Here is a 9,439-nt window from a genome sequence, read left to right as displayed (position 1 = left end):
AAAACAAACAGATTCATCTTGGAGAGGAGTAAACCAAGCTACTCCTTGGAGGCAAGGATTCTGGGGCTTTGTCTGACATGCTTTGGACATGTTGCCAGTAGGGACGGGTCCTTGGAGAGGGACATCATGCTTGGGAGGGTGGAGGGACGGCGCAGGAGGGGAAGACCCTCTATGAGATGGATTGATTCAGTGAGTGGGGTAATCGGGATGGGTGTGTTAGAGGCAGTGCAGTTGGCACAGGATAGAGCAGGCTATAGGGCTGTTGTGCATAGGGTCGCTATGAGTCGCAAAGGACTCGACGGCACATAACAACAACAACAATAACACACTGAGAAAAATCAAGAGTACATGTATCACTTAATAAGCAAATGTATTAAAATTTGATGTGCTTGTTAGATGCTGTCGGATTGAGCATGACCCATAGCAACTCTAACCCTGTTCTGTCCTGTGCCATCCTCACACTTCGTGACATATTGGAGTCCACTGCGGCAGTCACTGTGTCAATCCACCTGGTCGAAGACCTTCCTTTCCTTCGCTGAGTTTTCTGAGCACCATGTCCCTCTCCAAGGAATAGCCTTACCTAGAAACACGCCTGAAGTATGTGAAGTAAAGCCCCATCATTTTTGCCTCCAAAGAGCACTCTAGTTGCACCCTCTCCAAGACATGTTTGTTCTGTTGGCCATCCATGGGATGTTCAGCACTCTTCTCCAACAACATAGCTCAAAGGTCATCAATTCTTTGATGAGGAATGGGATATTTCTATAGTTCCAAAGTGCCTTCTGACCAAATACTACTAATTAGCAGGGCAAAGCAGTAGAGTTGCAGTGGAGAAATTAGGCAGCCATCACCCTATTACAGTGATCAAAGTGAATATCACTAATGGAACTGATACAAATCACTCACTTCCTGATAGAATTCATCACTCCTGTGGTGTTTCTGCCTAAGATCCAAAATCTGAATCTAATGACAAGAACACCTTGGACAAACCCATGTTGAGGGTAATATTGTGATATAATAGTCCTAATCCTATGGTAAGAAGCTGTGCTGCAATCCCAAAGGCACACAGTTCGAATCCACCAGCTGCTTTATGGAAGAAAGATGGGAAGTCTCCTCCTGTGTGATTAACTGCCTTTGAAAAGCTTCAGGAGGGTCAGCAATCGGGTTGATTATGACTCAGCGGCACACAGCCACAACAATCTCCCAAAATTCATTCAGGGTCAGGAACGTCAATGAGAATTGGTGAAGTTGTTCCAGAGTGAACTGAACTAAAGGCCACAGACAATTCTGAATTGGTGCCTTTTGCAAGAGAAGGCACAATTGGGAATTTTGTTAAACTTGACTGCATTCCGAGGATTAAATAATAATAATTCATTAGTGCTTGTTTCCTGGATGTAATGGCTCTGGTTATGTAATGGCACATCCTTCTTTCTGAGAAACGCACCCTCAAGTATAAGAGGCAGACGGGGCACCAGACGGGCCACCAGTTTGCTCTCAGATGGTTCAGTGGGGAAAAAAAGTTGTCCAGAATGAAATATCTCTTTACACATTTGAATTAAAAGTAAAAAAAAAACAACAACAAACCAAACCCACCAAAACCCAAAATTGCTAATGGCCTCCCAGCTTGCAAATCAAAGAGCTGCTGTTTTATATTTTTTAAGCAGTAATGTTCTAGTCACTTCTTAAAATGTTTTCTACCATTTCTCTCTGAGATGCTCTCTTCTTTTGATTTTGCTTCTCACCCTAATCCTAATTTTCAGACTTGCGTCTCCTTAGTTGTCCTTTATTGGTACTGGTTTGACCTTCCAAGCCTGTCCATGTACTCATTTTTCTCATTGTTTCAAACATCTCCTATTCACTCATGTATCCCAAATCTATATGAGATGCTCCCATCTATTTTAGAGTGCCAGAAATTAATCATCAACAGCCTGTTGGTCGTCATTCCTAGATACGGCCTACATGAATTGTTTTGTCCTAAAGATTTGTTTTGAAATTTTAATTACTTAATTATGAAGAATTGGTTTTGTTGAGATGTAATTCATATACCATTAGTTTACAGTCTTAAAATACACAATCCAGAAGTGCTTGTATATTAAAAAAAGTGATGCGTAGATCATCATTAATCCCAGAACATCTTAATCATTAAAAGAAAAATGACTGTATCATTAATAGATGATTCCCATTCTCTGCTCCCTGAGTCCTTTGTAACTGTTAATCATAATTATGTATGGATTTGTAGATTCTGAACATTTCATATAGATGGGATCATATAATGTATAGCATTTTGTGTATGGCTCCATCATTTAACATAGTATTTATTTATGTATTATAGAATTTATCAGAACCTATTTGTTTTTAGGGCTGAGTAACAGTTTATTCATTGTATAGAGAGACTATATTTTATCCATTAATCAGCTGATAAATACTTGTATTATTTCCATTTTTAAACTATTATAGTCAATGCTGGTATGAATTTGTGTGTAAGATTTTTTATAGACATGTTTATAAAAAAGGAGAAAATGAGAGATAGGGGCATAGGGCCATGAGCATCTCTCTGAAGGAGCCAGAGGGAATCAGAATAGCACAGCTCCTCATTCCCAGAGTAGAAAGCAGAGAAAGAGCCCACAGCCCAGCCCCACGGTGCCTCTAAGCCATACCAGCTGCAAGAGGTTCATTTATTCATTGTTGACTCACAGTTTTGGTACCAACAATGGGGTTGTTAGGAAAGTGAATGGAGGAGGAAAAGAGTATCTCAAAATACAAGTCCTGGTTTTAGTCCAATATTTCCAAGGCACAATTCCTCAATAAGTCCAGGCTTCAGTTTCAGTTCAGCAGTCAAACCCAAATTATCCAGCAAAGTTTGTCTCAGAGCAATTATAAATCAGCTTCTTCTTCAAATGTCCGACAAGAACAGTCAAATCTATAACTGTGGCCAGTACAAATGTGCGAAGCGTCAGGTCACACTCTGCTACCATTTTTCCACAGTAGTACCACAGCCTCTCCACCACCAGGGTCTCACTTTCACCAGGATCTTGCAACCACAAGCCCTTGTTGCCTCAAGTCTTGCTTCAAGTCTTGCTGCTTAGTGTGGGAAGCACTCATTCACTTATCCTAGTTCCACAACTGTTGCTGATTTGTAAGACAATGTGTCTTTAGTTAAGGTAGCTGGAGACCAGAGGGCTCTAATTAATGGCTAAATAAAAAGGCAACAGTAGATTATTTTTTACAGTGCAGATGTAAAAAATTGGAACCCTTTTTCCATGCTATGTATACAATATAAAATAGTACAATCACTTTGGAAAATAGTTAATTCTTTAAAAAGTTTCATGCCTAGATATATACATCTAAGAGAATGAATAGTATATGTGTGCTGTTAGCCTAAAAGTTGGCTTTTTCTTGTAGTCATCTTAGTGGGTGTGACATTATAGCTCTGATTTGCATTTCCCAAATGACAAACGACATTGAGCCTCTTTCCATGTGTTTATTGACAAGTTGTAATATCTTCTTTGAAGAAATGTCTGTTCACATAATTTGATCATATTTTAATTGGTTTATTTGAAATAAATGTAAAATATTTTATTTCATTCGATGAGTTGTCTTTTCACTTTCTTGGTGTCTTCTTTTGAAAAGGAATTTTTAAAAAAGAGTTCAATTAATCTATGTATATTTTCTGTATCACTTGTGCTTTTGATGTCAAACCATCACTATGGTCATAAAGATTTATTTCTATGTTTATTGCAGTGTAGCTTCTTGCCATTCGGTCACCAGTGCTCCTTATTTAATTTTTATATGAAGGCTGTATTTTCCCATGTTAGCTTTTATCTTAGGGTACGTGTTAATTTAGTATGTGGTAAGTGGAAAACAAAATTCCTAAATAGAGTTTACTATGACTCAACAGCATTTAACAATAATAACATCCACATAGAAAGAAAACAGTTGGCCTAGTGGGCAGAAAGCCATGCTACCAAGCCAAAGGTGGGTGACTTTTAATCCGCAGCCCTCAGGCCCATTTGTCATTGTTTTTGTTCAAACATTCTTCTAGGTCATACAGCCCTGGTGTGTCCACTTGGTGCAGATGTAACTTGTGGTTGCTGTGAAGATGAACACTGTAACACTGACGTGTCAAATGTGTTAATGGTTACCCATGGCAGACAGTGTTTGGTGGATCTCCCGATTAAAATAAGCTTGGAAGCAGAAGTGGCATCCACTTCCATAATAGCTTGCCTCTGGAAACCCTGTGAACCTGGAGAATGAATGATAGTCACACAAGTGTTGAGAACTTTCGTTCATAGAGTTGCAATGAGTCGCCTACAACTCAACGGCACTTAACAACAACAACAACATGATCTAGCATCTACTATTAAAATTTTGTTTCCTGCCAACGTCTGTACTTCAACCTTATGCTCAACAACTCAATTCATAGCTGCTGAGTAAGAACCACCTCATAAGTGACCTCCTAGTGGGTTTTCAGTGGCTGTAAATTACATGGGAGGAGACTGCCTATCTTTAGCCCATGGAATAGCTGATGGATTCAAACCACCAGCCTTAGGTTTGATAGTACAACTTCTTACCCACAAGGCCACCAGAGCTCAAGTCACATGTAAATCTTGGCTCTTTTTTGAATGAATTAGGTATTTATCTTAGTAAGAGTGGTAGATTAATTACAAGCTTGCACACCACCCTTTTCTGTGCACTACAAAATATAACTACAAAGTAGTTCTTTGCAATTCTTCCCATCAAGAGATGAAGTCTGCTTCTCAATGTCTGGATCTGGATGCAAGGTCCCTGGAATATGCTGCAAATAACTGACAGCCAGTTTGGAGTCTCAGTCTAAGAAGGTTTGTGTGTATCTGTGGTCTTTCGGACTTCTCACTCTCACTTGAAAACCAGCCTGGGCTAGGCTATTGGACCAGGAGAAACCACATACTGCTGAATCATACCAGTCAAGGCCACCTCTGACCAGCCAGTCCTCATCTGACCAGCCAGCTGACATCAGATCTGTGAGCAAGCTCAAATTCAGCCATCTCAGACTCAGCTCAGCAGAACTGACTGCCTCGCTGATCCACAGACTCAGGAGACATAATCAATGGCTGGTGTTTTAAGCCACAAAGCTGGGGAGAAGCGTCTTTTGCTGTGTGGATTATGGTAATAGCTGAAGGACACAGTGCTTTTGCATGTGCTGTTCTTTTGCCTTGAAATGCCTTTCTCTTTTTTTAGCCTCATAACCTTCTAAGCTCATTTATCAAGATGCAGAACAAACACAGTCTTAGCTGGAAAGTGCCTTGTCCTTATCAAAGTAGATTTAGCCGTTTTCTTTGCTGAGCTTCATATCTCTCCTCTAGCTTGTAACACAGTTGTTCACACATCTCTATCTTCTTTAGGCTGAGCTAATTACCTTATGAAGTACACACACAAAAAAAATATAAAAATTGTTGTATGAATGAATAAATGATGTTAGGACGTTGAGCACATGTAACCCTTTCTCTTTTAGGTTATCTTTCTTTCAAACTATAAATACATTTTTCTGATAAATGCCTAGGTCCTTCTTTTTTACCATGATCACCCTCTGCTGTCAAGTTGATTCTGACTTACAGGGACCTTTATCACAGCGTACAGCTAACTCCTAGGGGCTCTCATAGTGTAGTGAGTAGGAAGTTGAGCTGCTAACTGAAAAGTGGTGTTCCGATCCACCAGTGGTTCCACAGTTTACAACATCAGAGACCCCTGAAGGCTGGGTGGGAGGCAAGTCAGCTATGAGTTTGTTCCAACTGGACAGCAGTGACTTTGAGCGGCAATATCCTTCTCCCACCCAGTAGCACGTGAATTCAAATCACCAACCTCTTGGATAGTAACTGAATGCTTAACCACTGTACCATCAGAGCTCCTGATTTTCTTCTCTACGTTTTGCCTACCCATTGGTGCCAAGTAGATCTTGACTAGAGCAACTCTATAGCACAGAACTGCCGCAGCAGCTTTTCAAAACTGCAATCTTTTATTTTTTTTCTCCAAGAACAGATTCTCTCAGTTTCCCTCACCCCGCACACATCAAATTGTACAACCCCATAATTAATCTCCCCTCCCACTGCACATCCTCGTCCCTCTGATCCCACCCTCTCCCACGCCTCTTGGATCCTTATACTCATTCTACAATAATGGTTTTATACAATATTTATCCTTGTGGTACTGAGTTAGTTCACTCAGTATAATGCTCTCCAGTCCCTCCCAAGTTAGGTAATAATTTATAAAATCATTGCTCCTGTGTGCTGCACAGTATTCCATTGTGTGACTGTACCATAATTTTCTCAATCCGTTCATTTGTGGTTGGACATTTGGGCTGTTTCCATGTTCTTGTGATGGGTGAATAATGCTGTTATGAACACTAGTGTACAAATCTCCATTTGTGTCTCAGTTCTCATATTCTCAGAGTATATTCGAAGTAGTGGAATAGTTCAGTCATATGGAATTTCTATGTCCAGCTTTTTGAGGAAGCGCCAAACTTTCTTCCAGAATGGTTGTACCATTTTACAATCCAATTTTTATAGAAATGGATCACCTCACCTTTCTCTCACAATGTGGTTGGTGGATTCAAACTGCCAACCCTTCCTTTTGGAGCTGTGTGTCTAACCACAGCCATAGGATTCCTTTTTTCCTTCTGTAATACATCCTCCAACTACCATCATTCCCCACATAAGGGCTCACTCTTCTTTCTGTCTGGATTTTAAAATCCATGTAGAGTCACTTCCTCTCAAATGATCTGTTCCACATATAGATTGAAAAGGTATGGAGATGGGATGTGTCCCTGACACACTCCTTTCCTCATTTTGAACCATGCAGTGTTTCCTAACTCTGTTCTGACTGCCTCTTGGTCCAAGTATAGGTTTCACATGAGCACAATCAAGTGTTCTGGGATTCCCATTCTTCTCAGAGTCAGCAACGATTTGTTGTGATCCACACAATCAAAAATGCCTTTACATAGTCTTTACAATGAAACACAAACATTCCTCTGGTACTCTCTGCTTTGGGCCAAGATCCATCTGATATTGGCAATAATGTATCTAGGACCACTCTTCTAACTCAGCTTGTATTTCTAGTAGTTCTCTGACAAAGTACTGTTTCAGTCATTTTTGGATAATCTTCAGCAGGATTTTGCTTGTGTGTGATATTAGTGAAGAGATTGAATGTGGCATCAGGATTGGAGGAAGACTCATCAACTACCTGTGTTATGCAGCTGATACAATCTTGCTTGCTGAAACTGAAGAGGAAGGACCTAAAGTGTTTGCTAAAGAAAGTCAGGACTGTAGTCTTCAATGTGGATTGAAGTTTAATACCAAGACCAAGATTCTCACATGGGCCAATTTGCAGCACCATGATAGTTGGAGAAAGGGATTGAGGTTGTTAAAAATTTCATCTTTTTTGGCTCCAAAGTCAATACTCTTGGCACCAGCAGTCAGGAAATCAAAAGATCAACTGCACTTGGAGAAGTCTACTGTCATAGGCCTCTCTAAAGTGCTAAAGAGCAATGATATCAGTCTAGAAACTAAGGTGCACCTGATTTAGGCCATGGTCTTCACAATTATTTACTCTGCATCAGAGAACTGGACAATGACTAAGAATGACAGAAGAAGACTAGAAGCCTTTGAGTTGCGGTGCTGGAGAAGAGTAGAGAACATACCATAGACCACTAGGAGAACAAATAGATCTGTCTTGGAGAGGGTGAAACTAAATTTCTCCTTGGATGCAAAGATTTTGAAGCTCCATCTCATATACTTTGGGCTCATGACCAGAAAGCAACAATGCTTGGATAGCGACATCATGCTCAGAAGGGTGGAGGGACAGTGCAGGAAAGGAAGACCCTGGGTGAGATGGATTGGCATGGTAACTGGAGTAATGGGATTAGTTGTGTTAGAGACAGTGAGATTGGCTCAGGGTAGGGCAGAGTTCAAAGCTGTTATACATAGGGTCGCTATGAGTTGCAGGTGAGACTCAATGGCACATAACAACAACCCTGTTAAATGGACTAAGACATTACCTATTTGCTTCTAATGTACCACTATCAGTGCTCCTTCCTTAAGAGTAATTAAAAGTCACCTTGCTTGTTTGGTCTCTAATGTGACTCGCCTCACTAATTTTCTGTTTCCAAGTGAGAGCAGAGATGGCTGAGGAAGTCATGCTAATCACAGGTTCATTGGTGACTAGGTGGGATTTTCGGTCCTTTAGTTTTCTCTATTTCACTCAGAGCTCCATTTGTGCAGTGCTCATCAGGCAGGGTTCTGTCATCAATCCTAACATTGAATCCTTGAGCTCTGGAAGCAAAAACCTGAAGCAAGGCTCAAGACGGGCCCCCTAGCTCATAGCAGTATTCCTGAGAGAAGACAGGACTCCACAATTGGGAGGGGTGGGGCACGTGACTTGAGTGGCAGTGTACTTCTCTGCCCAGTGTACTCCCCTCCAGCCCCTTGTCCCCTCCGACCCTTAACTGCATGGTATGATCAGCCTAACGATGTCTGCATGTATAATTAATCACATCCTGTACCTTAACTGTGCGCAATGACCCTCACCAACTTTATATTAGACTCAGTATGTGTCATTATTTTAAAGGACACCCAAGTGCCCCTCTTGCAAGATCTGATTTCATCAGAAAGCTTTGTTATTGCAGGCCAATTGTTTCTGATGTCAGAGTTAACCATCATTTGCATAATAACACAATGGCAATGACATGTGATGCCTCTTATCAAAGCAGATTATAAGCACTTATTAGCTATACTTCTTTGTGTTCTGGAGGGGCTCAGTAAATGACACAGCTTGTTTTATAGATATTGAAACAGACAAGAGATTAGCAGCTTACCCAAGGCTGCAGAAGTCAACATCAAAATTGGGGTCATAATTCTTGTGCCCCAGTTCTCTATGCTGCTCCAGAGTCAGAGAATACATTTTTAAAGTAGTACAAAGACCTTATATAGTACAATGGGGGGAAAAAAATCCTGCTACATCAGCCACTGCATTTTGTACAATACATGTTAAAAAAGTGGGTAAAGGAGCTTCCCTGCAATCCAAAAGGTGGATAGTTCAAATCCACCAGCTTCTCTGTAAAATAAAGATAGGTGATCACCTCCTGTGCAATTTGTTGTTTGCTGTTATGTGCTGTCGAGTCGCTTGCGACTCATAGCAACCCTATGTACAACATCCCTAAACTCTGCTCTGTCCTGTGTCAATCACACCACCTCTGATACACCCATCCCGATTACCCGAATCACCGAATCAAAAGTATGTCAGATGGAGCCTTAGAATCCTTGCCTCCAAGGAGCAGCCCGGTTTGACCCTTTCCAGGATGAATCTGTTTGTTTTGCTAGCAGTCCATGGTACCCTCAATACTCTTCTCCAGCACCACAGCTCAAAGGCATCAATTCTCCTTCTGTCCTCCTTAGTCATTGTCCAACTCTCT

The sequence above is a fragment of the Elephantulus edwardii genome, unplaced genomic scaffold (assembly GCF_000299155.1).
Source record: "Elephantulus edwardii isolate Elephantulus edwardi_28Jun2011 unplaced genomic scaffold, EleEdw1.0 scaffold00155, whole genome shotgun sequence".
Taxonomy (NCBI): Eukaryota; Metazoa; Chordata; class Mammalia; order Macroscelidea; family Macroscelididae; genus Elephantulus; species Elephantulus edwardii.
Note: the sequence above shows the minus strand (reverse complement) of the source record.